General features: G+C 42.7%; 1 non-coding gene across 1 annotated transcript; it reads left to right on the top strand.

The window, feature by feature from the left end:
* Nucleotides 1-10,509: 10,509 nt before the first annotated feature.
* LOC147636331 (U5 spliceosomal RNA) lies at nt 10,510-10,632 on the top strand. Its single transcript, XR_015266572.1, has one exon. It is a non-coding gene; the product is annotated as a U5 spliceosomal RNA (small nuclear RNA).
* The last annotated feature ends 9,055 nt before the right edge of the window (nt 10,633-19,687 follow it).

The raw sequence follows: 19,687 nt of genomic DNA, 5'->3' as shown, positions 1-19,687 counted from the left end.
TGTTTGAAAAGGGTTGTTGCACAGGATACGCTCAAGAGAAGGGCATAGATTATAATCAGACCTTTTCCCCCACATCTCGTATGACTATGATCCAATGTATTATTATATTGATAGTGCATTATAGATGGAATGTACATCAATCAAATATTAACACTGCCTTCTTGAATGGTAATTTCCATGAGGTGAGGTTTATGTATCTCAACTTGGTGGTTTTATTTAGAAGGGGCATGATTCTAAAGTATGGAAGTGAAGAAAAGTTTTATATGGCCTTAAGTAGGCTCCCAAATAATCATGGTATGAGAAGATAAATGCATACTTGGCTGCAAATGGTTTTTACAACAATCCAAAACTGAGAGTACCCTTTATGTAAAGACTTTGTAAAGAGGAGTAAGAATTGTTTTTTGGTCATCATTTTATACATTGATGACATGGTATTCACAGGCTCTAATGAGGAGAAGATTTCAGCCTTCAAGACTGAATTACATGTGTCATTTAAGATGACAGATTTGGGCTCATTACATTATTCTTTAGGCATACCATTTATGCAGTGTGATGATGGTGTTGTGATGTTGTAGTTAAAGTACATACAGAGACTACTTACATAGTTTGTCTTGAAAATTGTAAGCCTGTTGTTGCTACACCAATACAGGCACTAGGTGCAATCAAAGTATATATAACAGAGACTTCTCACATAGTTTGTCTTGGAGACTATAAGTTGCTACACCATTAGAGATAGGGGCTAGGCTAAATCTCTCATTACTCCACCAATAGAGATAGGTTTTAGGTACAATCAAAGTACATACATAGATTGCTTGCATAGATTATCTTGAAGACTGTAAGTTGCTACACAAGTAGAGACGGGTGCTAAGCTCAGTCTCGAAGATGTAAGAAAATCATTTGATGCATCACTTTATCAGCATGGTCTTAGTGTCTCTTTATGCATTACGAGGCTAGGCATTCAATTTGGGGTCTCCTATTTGAGTAGGTTTATGCGGAGTCCAGAGGAAATAAGCATCACTTTATCAACATGTTGTTATGTGCCTCTTTATGTAAAATGAGGCTAGACATTAAATTTGGGGTCTCCTAGTTGAACATGTTTATGCTTAGTCCTAGAAGTAAGCATTGGCTCTAATACTTATAGAGCACTCAGTTCCTTGGGCTATTTTATGCTAAGGTGCATTATCACTGTTTTAAGGAGAGGCTCACATTACAGGAGAGATTAGCCTGGTTTATGTCTCTACACATGACAATAATGTGACAAATATGTTCAAAAAGACTCATGAGAGAAGTTTAAAACTTTTTGCAAAGCTTTAAGCTTATTTTACGATTTTGGTATTTGATCAGCCGCATGATCCCTCTACATAGTTCATAATTCCAACAACATAGCTCAAATCTAGCCTATTAATGGTCATGTAGATCAAGCTACCCACTATGCACCTGTACATAGTGCCTCTAAAAGCTCACATATATCTACAGCAAGAAGCTTTGTGTTCTACTCCAATGGCACTGAAATAGGCTTGCAACATGTCATACCATACTTAGACAACATGTGCAAGCCCTATTGTCTTTGTAAACAACAAGATACCATGAAGTGATCTTACCACCTCATCTATACCCAAGAAATACCACAGCCCAAATACATCATCTGAAACTTCTACTTCAAAAGCATCCTGACATTATAGAAGCAGGGGTATCTATAAGCCCTTTACTCTTCACTAAGTAATCATTTATACTCATCATCATTATCTCCTAGTAGTAATCCAATAGAAGCAAGGGTATCTATAAGCCCTTTACTCTTCCCTAAGTAATCATTTATACTCAAATTTCCTCTAGTCACATAATGCAGCTCCTGCTTTAGCTATATCTTCTGAGCTTGGGTGTTTGTGCTATACATCTTCACCAAGGTGTCACACAAGCCTCCTTAGGAGTTTGTGCTTCCTGTATATGCATAATCATAGAATCTATCACATTGACAAATAACTAGTACAACACTTTTTTGGCTCTTTCATACGATGCTCTTTATGCCTACACTTGCTACGAGGTTGAATTTTCTTCAGCAATCTCTAGCTCCTTTTCATCACCTAATGATGAACTCCTGATATCCTTTTCCCATAAGGAAATTGGTTATCCTAAACTTTCATGCCTAGAAGTTATTCTTGTCTAGCTTCTTGCTCACAATGTGTGATAGACTGTCAAACATCTTTCCTTGTAGCAACTTACCAAATTGTGCTTGTTGCAAAAAAAGCATCTAAACTTACAGCAAATTTGTAACCTTCAATAGTGGTGCTGTAAACTTGTTATAATGTCACTGTATGTCACATAAACGTACATCCACAAATACTTGCAACACTTAGAGACTCTACACAAATTATCATGAGACCAAATTTCTGCTACAACTTTACTTTGACGAGAAATTGGGCATATACACTCAAAGTCGACACTTTCACAGAGTGGCACCTTACAGAGCCAAACCATGCCTGAAATGTGCTCAAATTGCATCGAAACCTGCACAAACTCAAGTCATGTAGTTGACTACACACAATATGGTCTTCTTCCTTCACCCACAAGAGGATGCCTCAATTTGAGACAATGACTTTCCATTTGACTATAGCTCTCACCCCTACCGAAGGTGTTGCTCCAAAATCAAAGAGGGAAAGAGATCGAAATACCATTACTTGTGTACTGCTTCCTTGCTAGCCTTGTTCTTGCCTCCATAGCTCTCATATAAACTAGAGCTCTGGTACCATAAAGAGAATACTATAAGTTATTATGCCAGTAGTATAGATGGGTGCGAAGCTCAATGTCTAGCACATTGAGGTGCATAATCATTATGTGAGGGAGAGGCTTATGTTGCAAGAGAGATTAGACTAGCTTACATCTCTACATACAACAACAATGTTGGGGAGAGGCTCATGTTGCACAAGAGATTAACCCGACTTATGTCTCTACACACACGATAAAGTTACAAACATATTTTTATGAAGATTCTCTCACGTAAGAGAAGTTTAAAGCTTTTTGTAAAGCTTTGGGATTATTTCCATTTTAGGATTTGATTAGCCACATGATCCCTCTACATGCTCACATCATCACTATAGGGGGCATTTGTAGCTATTTATATAGTAGTGATGTGTGGGTATAGGCGAATAATGGACCAAGGCACTTTTTCCCTTATCATGTCACTTCACTTCATTAGGGGAAATATGGACTACAAAAATGGCCCTTTAGGATTAATTTTAATCACATTTTAATCAAGTTTGAACCAATGGGAGGGGGGAGTGCACATTCTATCCACTAGCTTTAGGACCTAAAGTAGGAGGGAGTGCACATTCTATCCACTAGCTTTAGGACCTAAAGTAGGGGTATTTATTGATATACTTTAGGCTTGTCCCCCTAGTAACCCCAATCACATCACCTTTTTTATCTAGTAGCCCCACTAGTGTCACTTCACCTCTCTTGGGCCCCACTAGATCTGCACAGGCAAAAAGTAACCCTAAAAATTAAAAAAAAATGTTTCCCTCCAAAAATGTGATTTTATCCCCAAAAAAGTGCTTCAATATTATTCCATAGTGAAGAAGGGATTCTCCAAGCTTTCTAGCCCCTTTTCTAGCCCCTTTTTATGCTCTTAAACTAATTACACATGTAAACCATTAGTCCTAGAGCTCTCTAATTCCTCTCTAATCATGTAAACCATTAGTCCTAGAGGTCTCTAATTCCTCTCTAATCTTGTATACAACCTTCTAATCTCTTTCTAATCTTTGCTCTAAGCTTGTAATCTCTCTTCAATCCTTTTGTGTGTCTTTAATCTCTCCTTAATCTTGCAATAAGTTTCAAACCCTCTTGCAAGCTTCCACACTAATCTTGCTATCTCTCTAATCTTGCTTGCAGCCTTCTAATCTCTTTCTAATCTTTGCTATAGCTTGTAATCTCTCTCTAATCCTCTTATGTGTCTTTAATCTCTCCTTAATCTTGCAACAAGTTTCTAATCCTCTTGCAAGCTTCCATATCTCTCCTAATCTTGATATAACCTCTTTAATCCCTCTCTAACCACTTGTAAATCTTGCTGCAAGGTTTAATGGCTCTCTAAGCTCTTGTCTCATCCTCTAGCAGCCTTCTAACCTCCCTACTCCTCCTCTAATCCCACTTAACTCACTTTATCCTCTTGTAAGCAAGTTTTCAACCATGGAAACATCGAATAGGAGACCTAGTGATTCCATCTTTGAGTATGTTCGACTCTAGGAATGAGTAAGGTATGTGGGTTGGAGAGAGATTCAGGGTTCATGATTGGGTTTACTTATAGCCAAGCTCAAGAGGGCCACATAGAGTCAAAGCTTGTGGTGATTTGGAACATCATTGGAAGGGAAGACTGCTAGCTTTCAAGAAAACTCAAAATGAAGGCATGGTGGTAGTGGTTCAACATATCTACATGGCTTCAGACATTCATCTTCCTCCTCAAATGGCAAAAACCAAGTTTCCTTATAATTGTAAGTATTTTATTACTAATGTGGTTCTATTCAAATCATTTTCTTATACCCTTGTTGTTCTTTTTTTTTTTGTGGTCTGGTGTATGTAGATATATTCCCATCAAGTTACATAGAGGAACAACCATTGAAGAGCATAACAGGGACCTTCAATACTTTCCATTCCACCATAGGTGAGGTTTTATTTCCAATTGAAGAGCATAACGGGGACCTTCAATACTTTCCATTCCACCATAGGTGAGGTTTTATTTCCCAACAAGAACCCTAGGACACTTCTTGGCAGTAGAATATTCTTTTTCACACACTCTTACATAGTTCCCTCTAGGCCTAAAGACTATGGAAGACTTGAAAAGCTTCCATTTCCCTCATGAGGCAGTAATGAGTGGCGAATCCCATACAAATGAAGTGTAGATGACTTCAAACAAAAGATGATTATTGATATCCAATGCTCTTTAAAATTTACAAAGCCCTCTTGTTCAGTAGGTCTTAGTTGGTATGCTCCCATTCATCTTTTTATGCACGTGTTTTGTAAGCTCTTGCCACAAGCCACTCCAACAATGTTCATTTGCAAGAAATTGCAATCTAAGCATATGAATGGTTTATTTGGAAATGCATGGGATATAGTGGAAGGGGTGAATAAGGGAGATGTATATTCTTGCAGAGTTGTGATTTTAAGTATCACACTTCAATACTTGAAAGCATGCTCAAATTTATACATTTGATTCTTTTACAAGCGATGGATGAAGAAAAAGGGGAGTGGATACCATTGCAGTCATCTGAGGGTGCTAATTCACCCATAGAACTACCGATCAAACTACCCAATGGCACCATTAACCTTTAACGCTAGCAAAGAATGGATCATAGTAGACATTCAAGAACACCTACTACTCGATTTGAGGAAGTACAAAATGCAAGCTTCAAGATAGAATGTTGAAAGGTATTAGCTCTTTTCTTATTAATTTTTGAGTTGATTTTTCTTAGCCATCCATACTCTGATGATATTTGTTCATATGTGTGTGTAGATTGGGAGACGTATGGAGAACTCTTTCATGGTTCGTGATTCTTGGAGGGATGGGTTGAAATTATAATTACGAGTGTAATTGGGTAATGTTATTTTTTTTCGTTGTAATCCAACTTTTCCCTTTTTGGTTGACAATGTAATGAATGACACGGACTATTTGGATCAAGCTTGAATGATCAAAATAAGTTCAATTGGGATGACTTTGTACAAAATTATTATTTGGATACGTTTGATTAAATATATTACTTGGATTAATTATTTTAATTAAAATGACTATGTTTAATAAAAGTATTTTGGGTAGTCGACCCTTTTTCATTATGTGTGAAATTATCGATTTCAAACCCTAAATTTTTCTATAAATAGAGAACCTCCCTCATTTTTGTCCTTTGTATCACTAGCACTCGTGCGCACTTTGCTAGCATACATTCCCTACAGCTTGGCTTGCACTCTCATCGTGATTCTAATGGATCATTCCATGGTGTATGAGAACTTTCTTGCATTCCCTAGAGAAGACTAAGTGGGCTGGCCAGCAAGAGCTATTTCACATTTTCTCTTGCACCATTAACTTTAACGCAAGTATCCTCCTCACCACCAAAAAGGACTACAAGGAGACCTTGGAGTACATGGAAACATACATAAAACCCTTTGTTGTGATCATCCTTGACAGTAACACTCTCTAGGTCCCTTGCGAGCTTCCTCGCTTCATCAACAAAACTGATGCAAACTATTCTAAGAGATTGCATAGGTACCAACAAGCCGTGCAAGAAGATGGGCACTTCAAGGTGCTCTCCACTCAAGAAATGGCTGCCCTTGGTGTGGTAAGGGAAACATCAGCACCAACTTTTTGTCATGGATCTCAACATTCATTCTCATGTTGAATGAACAAGAGTCCGATGAGGTCAGTGACGTTGCCTTAGCCGATTTAGTTAAGGGTAAGGAGGTAGATCCAAAGCCTGAGCTCATTGATCAAGTGGTGGAGCAACTCTGGCCTTGGTTCTTCTTCGACAACACGAAGAGGTAGAAAAAGCTGAAGGTACAACCTTACAGGCCAGTATTTTTGTAGTTGAATTTTACATAAAGTGATTTTTTTAACTGTGTAGTTGATTATGAATTTGCAGTTGAATCGAGTGAGTTCAATTTTGTAGTCGAGTTTGTCCTAATTTACTGAATTTTTATAATTATTTTTGAAATTGATTCCAAAAAATTTTAAACAGACCAAAACATTTTTTCCAAGCCTATATAGGCCTTCCAAGCCCTCCCCTAGGCCTCGGGGGGGGCTGGATGGGCGTAGAAGGCCCCAGGCTAGCACAGGGCAACAGACGAACCTTTGGCCCTCCCCCAGGCCTTAGGGGGGGCTAGATTGGCCAGAAAGCCCCGGGCCAGCATGGGGCGACCTAAGGCCAAACAGGATTCCAGTCCCCTTGAGGCCTAGGGGAGGGCTTGTAGTAAGACCTACATAGGGTTAAAAAAATGTTTTGGATTCTTTGAAAAAAAAATCTCTTTTTTCTAAAAAGTTTTGTTACAAATTCAGAATTCAATTTTGCAATTCAAATGAATATATATTTTTTATAAATCTATAAACTCTCTAGAAGAATTTACAAAAAATTACACTTATGTGTTTTATAACAACTTACTGTGAGAAAATTGGTGCAATCTAGTTCAATTTTACACATGGTACATTAATAAAATATATTTCAAACTTACATATTTCAAAATGTGTTCCAAACAAAAATCCTTGACTATACAATCTTAAAATGAGACAAGACAAAAAAAGTTGAGCTTTCTATTGATAAAGATAAATTCTTACATAGGAGCACTGTTGATTACAAGTCTTGGCAACGCAAAAGTCTAGCTAATTTAAGATCCTTTGTCATTATAGTAACCCTCTTGGCGTGGATAGCACAGAGGTTTGCATCCTCAAAAAAGGTCACCAAAAAAGCTTCTGTAGCTTCTCATAAAGCTCCCAAGGCAAGGCTTTGCACACGATAGTCTAGGATTTCTTTTACAAGAAGTGTGAAAAGGTGCCTCGGGAATAAGGAGATCCACAAATTTTTGAAATATGTGTATCTCTTGGAGTACCTTGACTCCATATTTCCTCCTCCTTGGTGCATGTGGAGGCATATTCGGGTTCTGGAGGATGAGGAGCCTTCTTCCAATTAGGTCCCTTGGGGCGGCCATGACGAGGTTCTGGTGGAGGTTCTACTACCTACTGTCGTGGAGGTGCTTGTAAATACAAAACACCAGGCACGCTCCCCTCACTTGTAGACCCTCCATGTCCTCCGCCTACTTGTTGGACTTCCTCTCGTGTTGGAAGGGGACCCATATTAGTAGGAAGGGTCTTCTCAGCACGTTGCCCTCGTGGAGGTGGAATATTTTATCCTTCCCATGGTGGAGGACCCTGCTCGCTCTGCTGTCAGCAGTTGACGATTCCATGCTATCAGGATCGTGAGGGCGCTTTCTAGTACCAGCAACATTGGTACTCTACGTGCAGTATGGGTGAGAAAGTGAGGAGAGTGAAAGTGAAATGACAAAAATGAGGCCATAGAGTCTTATTGTAGGCACTAGAACATTAGGTCAAATTTTCAAAAATGACAATTTAGTGTGAAACCTTGAAAAATTTAACGTCCTTTACAATTTAATGTTGTTTCACCCAAAATTTGCCATTTCTAACCATTGTAGCATGCCATGTAGCATGATGTGTTGGCCCACTACTTTGGTTACATTTAGCCTTATTGGTCTCCTTTATGTGGAGTTGGACTGCTCTTGTAATTTAACATGCCTTTGCTTTCTCCTTCAATAAGCTTCTACTCGATGTGTATTAGAAAAACCAAGCAAACATTTCAATGAGGTAATTTGTTTGTGTCACCCCTCCACCATGATGAGTGTTCTTGAAATAGATTCTATGTGCCCTATAATATGACTTCTCCATCCCTTGGGTGCTCCACATTATGTATCAAAAAAACGAATCCAACATTTCAATGAGGTAATTTGTTCACGTCACCCCTCCACTGTGACGAGTGTTCTTGAAATAGATTCTCTTTGCCCTATAATGTGACTTCTCCATCCCTTGGGTGCTCCACATGTCGAGGGAACTATACTTTTCTAAGTAATGTGATCCATGAGCGTAAATAATATTCTAGAAATAAGAAATTGCGTGAGTGATTATAAATACATATAGATTGTAACAACTTGATAATAACAAAAACGTACCATGTAATGGGTGATTGATGTTCCCCCTCAATTTTCAATGAGTAAACTCAATGACTATTATCTTGAATATGCTCAGTTGAGTAAACTCAATGACTATTATCTTGAATATGCTTCATTGTTCCAGCATTGGTAGGCATGTTTTGGGGCCCGTTTGCATGTTGTAAGTTTCCATAGACATCCTAGGGGATTGTCAGTTTGAATTAGCTTTGTTCAATTTTAGGTTGGTGTGTAACCATTGTGTGCATGTGTCATAAGTGTTACATGGTCATCATTGACATTGCATCTTAAGCTTATCATCAACTTCATCAGCATGTATCGATTTTCCAAAGGGCTTTCGAATGATGTATCATGTATTGATTTGCCAAAGGGCTTTCGAATGTTGTTTACAAGCATCAGGGAATGCCCTACCTCACTAGCATAGGATATTGCAGGTAATTCAAATGGTGATACTAGTTCAAATATAATTGTGGCATGTGTCTCTGCACCTCTCAATGTGGAACAAGCGAGGTGGGATGGCAAGGATGTATAGGAACATGCATTGGTGGCACTTTTCATAAAAAGGAACATTATTCGTCCTATTCGCTCATGTAATACTGCCAACAAGTAGGCTAGGGATGCACTTGCTCTGCTTTACGAGGTGCGTGACGAGGCTCATGTGTGTAAGGAGGCACATGTAATATTGCCAAGTAGGCTAATGATGCACTTGCTCTACTTTACCAGATGCATGACGAGGCACATATACGTACGGAGGCATATGTGGCCTACTTGTGTAAGCACTTAAAGTCCGAGCATATGAATAAGAGGGAGACATAATGAATGAGCTTCTCACAGCTTCCCATAACTTTTTATCAGATTCATATAAGGAGGCATAGTAGGCAGGTGGAGTAAATCTCTATATAGCTCTGCTCGGTCTCTACTGTTGGGGTGATTGAGCCCTTAGTGGCATGACAATGCCGAGGGAAGCGATAGATAAGCTCGTTGTGGTTAGCCGCATTCCATGCGGACTAATGTGGTGAGTTCCCAAACAACCCTTATGCATATGTGAGCGGTAGCCTTTACTATGATTGTAATTATAATGATGAAGGTTTAGGGTTTATTTACGTAACTATAATTGCTGGCAACTCTTGTACAAGAGTAATTATTAGAAGGAAGCGAGAAAATATTAAGGACACTAAACTGTAACCTCAATTCTAAGAGAAACCCTTTTATTGCCCAAGCTAAGATGATATATAAGAGGAGAGCAACCGAAGGCTCGATTCACAAACAAGAGGCATTCCGAGAGAAGCTTCATCGAAGATAGTATATAAGAGGAGAGCAATTGAAGGCTGAAGCTGATGCATGGTTGAGTTCTCCCTACCAGTTGAGTTAGCAAACTAAAACAAAAAGGCTTTATAATGGCTTGGCGAGAATCCCGATATCCACAAAATTGTCTAACTTCCTAACTCTATATAACTGGTTCTAGTAAGATAGGCTACTTAACCATCCTTGCATTCGCATCATGCCAAGCTTCTTGCATAGAAGGCCTCTCATATGAGCCCATGCTCAAACTTCAAACTTGGAAATTCAAGGTTGAGTTAATGTTAGGGCCGATGCATGGCCTTGAGATCTTCTCTCTATCAGTTGTGTTAGCAAACTACTAAAACAAAAAAGGCTTTATAGTAATAAATGGCTCCCAAGATCTACAAAAGCGTCTACTTAACCATCCTTGCACCACTTATCCCACATTGGTTCCCCAGCGCAAGAGGGAGGTCCCCGTGGAGGGCATAAAGGCTCCTGGTTGGTTCCCCTTCCTGACATGGAAGGTGCGGGTTGAGCACAAAGCGAACTATTCTTTCGCCTTTTACTAAAGAATACCGTGTGCTCGGCCCAACACAAGCACCGTATCCCAATTTTTGCAGCGGGCTTCTCTCTCCAGGGAGAGGAGCTCCCCAAACGTACGTCCAAAAAACAAGAACGTCTCCGTCTGTGTCTTCCGCTGCTCGCTCGGCCCTCGCAGGTGAGAGGTAACGCTCTGTTTGTTTGTTTGTTTCCGTCGCTCTCGTCGTCCTCCTGACTGTGCAGGTTCTGCGCCATCGCCATGGGTGGTTAGTTCAGGCCGTCGTCAAGGACATGGGGGACCTCCATGGACCTGGATTGGATGCCTACCAGGCCGCCACAACATGAGCACACTGGTTTGTATGTCCACTTTCGTGACAACGCCCTCATTGCACGAAGGCCTGCACAAGCCGTGGTTGAGACAGCATCGATGTGGTGGTTGTGAGAAAGGATGGGCAGCACCACACCATCGATGGCTCAGGGGGTCCTAGGAGACGAAGGCTGTCTTTTGGATCCTCAAGAAGGAGCCAAAGCTTCACCAACATCGACCTAGAAGAAGAAGAAGCAGAGGAATGGCCAGCCGCATGGCCCTGGCAGAAACACACTTTACCACCTTAGATCGAGTGAGCTCTCTTGCAGCCTCATCTTGTCATGTCTGATTGCACAGTTGAGAGAGGCAAGGTCCCCAACTCCCAGACAGGTAGGTGCTTCGTCGCTTAGCAGCGGTCTCTCCTCATTTTCTTATGGTGGCCACAGCCATGGCAGAGCGGATTGACTGGAATGGAGATGCACTGAGAACTAGGGCTAGAAGAACCTTAGTCCTCTGGCTTGCTGCCCTCTTCTTTCTCGTTTAGATGTGCTGCTCCTCGAGGCTCTTTCAGCGGGTTCGGGATGGATGACACACTTGTGGACTCTCTAGCTTCAAACCAGGTTGCACCAAATACTAGAAATGATGCCAGAAGTAGAGATGCTATGCATTTTAATGGCACTAGGTAGGCTACTTGCCTGGTTGCTCTGGTTGTACTGGTTTGCACCAAATACTAGAAATGATGCCAGAAGTAGAGATGCTATGCATTTTAATGGCACTAGGTAGGCTACTTGCCTGGTTGCTCTGGTTGTACTGGTTTGCACCAAATACTAGAAATGATGCATCCTCCCTCTAGAAAAACTGGAGCTTACTGATTGATAGCTGCAGACGCGTCAGTGGAGATCCACAGCTCAACTGCATCACAACGGGGGCGGCCTGCTCTTTGGCCATGCCCGATTAAAACACAGGCATCCTTGTGGGCCGCCTGCCAGAGCTTGCCCTATGTTTGGCTGCTGCTTGAGACCTCCAGGCTCCCAACCAGGGCGAGTGAGTATACATTTGCCTCACAGCAGTGAGTGGTACATTCCCTTTCTAAACGACTGCCTCTCTCTCTCTCTCCTCACTGGCTCATGGCAGCAAGTACCTATACCGGACTGTGGATTTCAACCCTACTCCAGTTGACGATTCCTTCCTTGCTGCTGTTCTAGGCTGAATGAAGGTTGCATTTCTGCTCCAGGGACTGAAGCAGGCAATGGTGATGAATAAGGGGATGGGGTAAGACGAATCCGCCTCTCCCCCCTCCCCTACTTACTGCTGGTTGGCCATGCTGGGTTGAAAATTGCGGAAATTATCACACCACCTCTTCAAACCTGCCTCGGAGCCCTGTTCCTTGCTGATTTCACCCTAAACACCAGTGTCCAACAACGCCCTGCATTTTCAACGGTGTCCCTACTGTGACCGACTCTTGTCTCCCATTGCTCTTTGTTTCCCGATCTGCTCATTCTCATAGGCCTTCCGCCTTCGGGTACGGATCAACCCTTCACACGATGCAAAGAGTAACGAGCCAAGGGAACCCCTACTCTCAACTGGTTGCGACTCTTCGCCAAAGGATGTACCTCTTCATCGAATAGCCACATCCCTTCGACGAATGGTTGTATCCCTTGATGAATGGTTGTGCCTCTACATCGAATAGACACATCCCTTAGCCTAAAGTTGTATCCTTTCGTCTATGGTCATGTCCTTTCGTCTATGGTCATGTCCTTTCGTCAAAGGACATGCCTCTTCAAATGTGTCTCTTCATCTCCTATATAAGAGACCTATTGTACTGAGTTTAATTAAATTCAATCTTGTCTGAAGTGTTTTCCTGAAGTCTCTTGTTCTCTAAGTTAAGTACTTAAGTAGTAATTAGTACACCATATGAGGGATTAACAACATAATCCTCACAGTGGTATCAGAGTAAAATTTTTTTCCTACCCATGGGTTGTGAAGCCCTTACTCTCTCCGCGGCACTCCCTCGTCCACCCCTCTTCTCGGTGTTGTATGGAAGCAGCGGAGCGATGGTGGACTTGTCGTAAATCTTTGCCCATGGTGATGTAAAGAAAAAAATAAATAAATCCACACCCATACACACGCACCGTGTGTGTTGAACCCTTGCTGCATACCTAGATTACCCCCCTCTCTACTGCCGGTGGTGGTAGTCGTTTGCTACATGTGAGAAACCTCTCCCCTCTCTGCTGAGTATGGAGCACCCCCCCTCCTCGCTTCGTTCGCTGCAGGCCGTGAGCCCCTTGCTCGCTTCGTGCAGCTGCCGGCCCTGAGACCCCCTCACTGTTGAATATCGACCGTCCCCTCCCCTCTTCGCATCGTAGCTAGTGGCGCCTTTTCGAAGTGGCACACCCCGTCTTCCGATCGGGTATGTGATCCAGGCCATTGTCACCTTTAAGCCATTAAAAAAAAAAATGGGCACACTACGTGGCATTTGGGCCTCTAATAAAAAAAAAGGGTGTGCGCGAGTGTGAAGCGTCCCCCCCATTTCGTTGGCGATTTGACGCGAGTGTGAAGCACCCCCCCCTCCGTTGGCGATTCGGCAACCAGTCCCCTCCCCCGGCTGTCAGGATGCTGCCGACTGCACATTTGCCTGCATCCTCTCTCTCGGCTCTGTCCACGCCACACTGTGTGCGCGCTCTCGCCATCCACGTGCATGCTTCATGGACAATTTTCCGGAGGAGCCCTACATGCACATCCCCTACCTGAGTTACATTCGACGAGATCCCCGAGGCTCTCCTTCCCGAACACAGCCCTCTTCGTGCCCCCACTCTGGAACTGGTGCCACTTTCCGCCAATGCTGGGTGGATTCCAAGTCTCCCGGACTCTCCTATCCCAGAAGCCCCGGCCTCATAGGTGTCCGCATACATGTCATCAGCCCGCATGTAACCGAACTCGACACTTGGGCGATCTGGACTATTTTCCTCACCTGCGAGCCACTGCACCTTGCTCATTTCGAGTACTTTCTGTCACGGTACCCTCAGTTGGCACACTTTCTTCCAGAGTGCAGTGTAGATGGCCTCCGCAATATCCTCTCCACGCGCACTCCTGTGACATTCTACTGCGAGACCTTCATCCCCGATTATACTCCATTATCTCCGGTGCCCAGTCCCTTGGCGGAACCAAACGAGGAAGTGGAAGCAGACGAAGTAACCTCTGAGGATGACCCCCCGAGGAAGTGGAGGAGCCCGACTTCGAGTATGAGGATCCCATTACTGCCTCTCCAGCAACTGTTCCTTCCATCCTACATCCCGGGTGGACCTTTCCTGCTTCACCGTCAGTACTCTCTCTGAGTTCTCCAGATGTCGACTTCGCACGACAACGTGTCACCCGCTGATCCTCAGATGGAGGCCTTGCAAATGACCACTCTTCAACAACAGATGGAGGACTTGCAAGGGGCCCTTTTCGACGGTATGGCATCAATGCGATCACAAATGGAAGACATGCAATAACGGCACCAACACCAGCGCGAGGGATCCAGGAAGTCACAGCGAGCGCGTCGATCGCGTTCACCAACTTCATCATCATCCTCGGTGGGCCAGCAGGACGATCCTTCAACTCCTCCTGATCCGACCGCCGAGGTAGACAATGTTGAACTCAAACTTTTGTATAAATTAATGACCACAGCACAGACAAGAAAGATGGATATCAAGCTACCTGAGTCCTACAATGGTCGCCGCGATAAGTGGTTAATCGATCAGTGGCTCTACAAGATGGAGGTTTATTTCTCAAATACCGAATTGCCCGAAAATAAAAAGGTGGCATTGGCCAGTACCCTCTTGAAAGATACTGCCTTCCTTTGGTGGCAACGCAGGATCTCAGATGGCAAGTCTACTCCGACGTGGGATAAATTTCGGCGTGCTCTTCGCAAGGCTTTTGAGCTTGCAAATATGCGAACTTTCATGCCAAGTCTTCTGTTTGCCGCCTGAGTCAAACTGGCTCCGTGGTCGCGTACATCTCAGAGTTTCAAAAACGGGCTCTCGAGATAGAGACACTCAGCCCCTTTGACCAGCTTCACAGCTTCATTGACGGGCTTGAACCCACGATCCAAGACGAAGTCCATAAGTACAATCCTGCCACCCTGGATGAAGCAATCTCGTATGTTGAGCGAATTAGTGATTACATGCGTCCTCCAAGACGAAGTCCATAAGTACAATCCTGCCACCCTGGATGAAGCAATCTCGTATGTCGAGCGCATTAGTGATTACATGCGTCCTCCCAGGAACTTTTCCTCCGACGCCCGTTCTTACCAAACGCAGGATCCTCTCAGACCGGATCCTCTGGCAGCAGAAACCGAGATCGGTCCCGACAGGACCATCGCAGCAATGATCGGCGCAACTTCAAGCGAGAAACCTCTTCAGGACAGCAAACCTCTTCATCGACTGCCACTTCATCCCAACCTAGTCGTCCAGGCCTCTGTACAATTTGTTCTGGCGATCACCAGTGGTATGAATGTCCTCAGCACCCTAAACCCTCCAACACTCGGCGCAATTCTCGGGTGGACAGTTGCCACCATGCTGATCATGACCCACCTCCTGTGAAAGACGAAAACAGACAAATAGCTTGCTCTGTTCGCGTTTTGAAGTTGTCAGTACCCTGATGCTTAATGGCCAAAGTACCAACCCTGTTCCGGTGAATCTTTCCTAGCAGGTCCTTAGTCTTCTAGGTTTCATTGGCGACCATCCCATCAATGTGCTGGTGGACAGCGGCTGTTTCACTAATTTTGTGGGCACCTCTTTGGTTTCACAAGCGTCGCCTACAAACCCGACATTTTGTGGATGCTTTTCAAGTAGAGCTTGCTGATGGTTCCTTCCTTAATTGTAACAAAAAGGTGCAAGAGCTTCAGTTCCGGATTCAAGATTACCAAGATCACCTTAATTTTTCAGTGATGCCATTGTCACATTATGACATGATACTGGGACAATCTTGGCTGTATCGATATGATCCAGTGAGATCAGCTTTCGTTCTCATTCAATCTAGTTATACCATGATGGTCGAGAGATGAAACTTCGTGGCCTTTTCAGTGCCAAACCCATCACTGTTGTTTTTGCCCTGCAAGTCAAGCGCCTCGTCCGCAAACATGAATGTACAACATCCTTGGTCATGTTACGAGAGATTGAAGTAGAAACTAGTGAGCAATCTCAAGCCTCGTCCATCAACAACTGCTTACTTGAAGCAACCCTTCTTCAGGCCTTTTTAGGATCTGTTTCCGAATGATCTTCCGACGACATTGCCACCTCGTCATCATGTGGATCACCTGATTGATCTTATCCCAAGTCAACCTCCTCCAACCCGAGCTCCATACCGTGTCTCTTACTCTGAATCTCAGGAGATACAAAGGCAATTACAAGAGTTGCTAGACAAAGGTCACATCCGCCCCAACAAAAGTCCATTCGGAGCCCCGGATTTGCTTTGTCAAAAAGAAGGATGGATCAATGCGGCTTTACATTGATTACCGTGCTCTCAACAAACTGACAATCAAGAACAAATTCCCTTTGCCTCGCATCGACCAGCTGCTTGGTGCAAAGGTGTTTTCCAAGATTGATTTGAAGTCCGGCTATCATCAAATTCGTATCCGTAATGGTGATGAATACAAGACAGCCTTTCGGACAAAATATGGCCATTATGAATTCTTGGTCATACCTTTTGGGTTAACCAATGCCCCTGCCACTTTCATGACCGTGATGAATGAAATTTTTGGGTCGTACTTGGACAAGTACGTGATCGTTTCTCTCGGTGATATTCTGGTTTTTAGCCGATCTATGGTCGATCACAAAGAGCACTTACAGATTGTCTTTGAAGTACTACGCACCAATGTGCTGTACATCAACAAGAAGAAGAGCGAATTTTTTAAGAACCATGTGGAATATCTTAGTCACATCATTTCTGCTAATAGGATTGCAGTAGATCCTAAGAAGATTCAGGCGGTTGTGGATTGGCCTTTGCCTCTCACCATTTCAGATGTTCGATCTTTCTTGGGACTTGCTAACTTTTATCACAGCAAGGTGCATAGGTTTTTAGAGATCCTTTGATAGAATTGACAAAGCTAGACAAACTTTAGTGGTCTTCTAAAGTTGAGCAATCCTTCAATGATCTCAAGCATGCCTTGACGACAACCCCGGTCTTGGCCATTGCAGATCCCATCCTTTCCTTTGATGTAATGACAGATGCCTCAGATCGTGCTTTTGGTGGAGTTTTGATGCAGAATGAACGTGTCATTGCTTTTGATAGCAGGAAGTTTTCAGCCATTCAAAGCAGGTATCTTGTGTATGATGAGGAGTTTTTGGCAATCGTGCATGCTTATCGGACTTGGAGACATTATCTTCTTGGAGCAGATTCGATTGTATGTACAGATCATCAATCTCTGACGGCGTACATTTTCACTCAGCCTGTTATGAACTCTCGACAAGGCCGGTGGGTTGAATTCTTGGCTAATTTCCACATGACTATCCAGTATGTTCCCGGTCTTCAGAATGTGGTTTGCAGATGCTTTGAGCCGCATGCCTCGAGCCACTAATTTTGCCATCACAGATGTGCAAATGGAAATTCCTGCTTGTTTCAAAAATGAGTATTTGACTGATAGAGATTTTGGAGATGCGTTTCGTGCTCTCAAATCTTCTAATCCCAGTCCTGCAGAAATGAACATGTTTGTAGCCTACACCATCATAGATGAGTTGCTGTTCTTTTCTGATCGCATTTGTGTGTCTCACAATACTTCATTGCCGAAGATTCTCATTCAAGAGCATCATGAAGTTCCTTATGCTGCTCATCCTGGTATCAACAAGACACATCGGCTTTTGTCTGCTACATACTTTTGGCCTTAGATGCAGCAAGATGTTATCAAATTTGTCAAAGCTTGTCATTCGTGTCAGATAATGAAAGCCTCTCGACAACTTCCGCAAGGGTTACTTCAACCGTTGCCAGTTCCCAAAGAGAGATGGGAAAGTATCAATATGGATTTTATTACCACTTTGCCTCGTTCATCGAAAGGCAATGCTCAGATTCTTGTGGTGGTTGATCGATTTTCCAAAATGGCAAAGACCATCATCTCTGATAGAGATCCAAAGTTCACTGGACCTTTTTGGACGTCTTTGCTCAAATCTCTTGGCACGAATTCGTTGTTCAGTTTAGCCTATCATCCTCAAACAGATGGACAGACTGAAAGAGTCAATCAGATTTTGGAAGAAATAATTCGACATTACATTCAATCCCGTTTGGCATCATGGGAAGATTATTTGCCACTCGTGGAATTTGCTTATAATAATTCCCATCATTCAGCAGTTGGGCAATTGGATTAACTCCATTTCAAGTAGCATATGGGCATACTCCTCTTGTGCCTACAAACTTTGTTTTACAACACAAAGTGGCGTTGGCAGATCAGTTGGTTCAGGAGATGCAAGATGTGCTTGTGCAAGTTCGAGATAAATTGGTCCATGTGCAACAAAAATATCAAAAACAGGCCAACAAGCATCGTCGACATACAGATTTTAAAGAAGGAGATTTGGTCTTGTTGTATGTAGCACCTCACCTCCGCTACAAAACAGTGAAGTCAGTTTTTCCAAAGTTGCGACCTCGCTTCTATGGGCCTTTCAAGATTCTTAAGAAAAATTCACTTGTTAGTTACAAGTTGGAACTTCCACCTTCATGGGGGAAGGTTCATCTGACTTTTCACATATCTTGGCTCAAACAGTATGTTCAAGGAGATTCGCTTGTTCCAGACTTATCTTCATATGTACCAGAAATTGAAGATGACCATATTATCCTTGTTCCAGAAGTAATTATTGACGTGCGACAGAAGGAAACAAGAAGAAAGTTGACTACATAATTTCTTGTGAAGTGGATGGATTTGGATGAGTCTGATTCCACTTGGCAAACAGATGAAGACATGCAGCAGTACCCTAATTTTCTTCAGGAGTTCTTTGACAAATGTCTATCATTTGACACATGGGTTTTATTTTAAATGGGAGGGAATGTCACGATTGTGACGTATGTATGTATCAGATCCTCTCTTCATTGCTGATTCCTGTTGTTGCAGATGCAAAGAGTAACCAGCCAAGGGAACCCCTACCCTCGACTGGTTGCGACTCTTCGCCAAAGGATGTACCTCTTCATCGCGAATAGCCACATCCCTTCGACGAATGGTTGTATCCCTTGATGAATGGTTGTGCCTCCACATCGAATAGACACATCCCTTAGCCTAAAGTTGTATCCTTTCGTCTATGGTCATGTCCTTTGGTCAAACTACACGCCTCTTCAAATGTGTCTCTTCATCTCCTATATAAGAGACCTATTGTACTTAGTTTAATTAAATTCAATCTTGTCTCAAGTGTTTTCCTGAAGTCTCTTGTTCTGTAAGTTAAGTACTTAAGTAGTAATTAGTACAACATCTGAGGGATTAATAACATAATCCTCACACTATTATGTGCAAACCTGAATCTCTACTGTGACTCAATTTCTTCTCTTTATCAGCAGAACTCACTTTGGTCACCATCTCTCCCAAGCTAGGACTTTACTCTGAATCATAGAGATATTGAATCATGGATTGAAAACGCTGGATTAATGGAGCCCATTTGATACGTCGGCCAAAAATTAAGGGTTGCATTAATAAATGACTAATACTTTGTTGGTCTATTTATATTAAAAATTTCTCTTTCAGAGATTTTCACATGGCTCCTCACTCTTTGGAGCCTCACATCTTCTCTTGTCTTCAGTCTTCTTTGTACAAGAATTTTCATGCATTCTAGAATCAATAGAAATAGAAGTTTTGCATTCACAATTTAGAGAAAGATTCATAGCAGAACTAAGGCTATG

The sequence above is a fragment of the Cibotium barometz genome, chromosome 8 (genome assembly GCF_041138505.1).
Source record: "Cibotium barometz isolate CiBa-2024 chromosome 8, ASM4113850v1, whole genome shotgun sequence".
Lineage (NCBI taxonomy): Eukaryota > Viridiplantae > Streptophyta > Polypodiopsida > Cyatheales > Cibotiaceae > Cibotium > Cibotium barometz.
The sequence above is the reverse complement of the archived record's forward strand: the minus strand, read 5'-3'. Positions and strand labels throughout refer to the sequence as shown.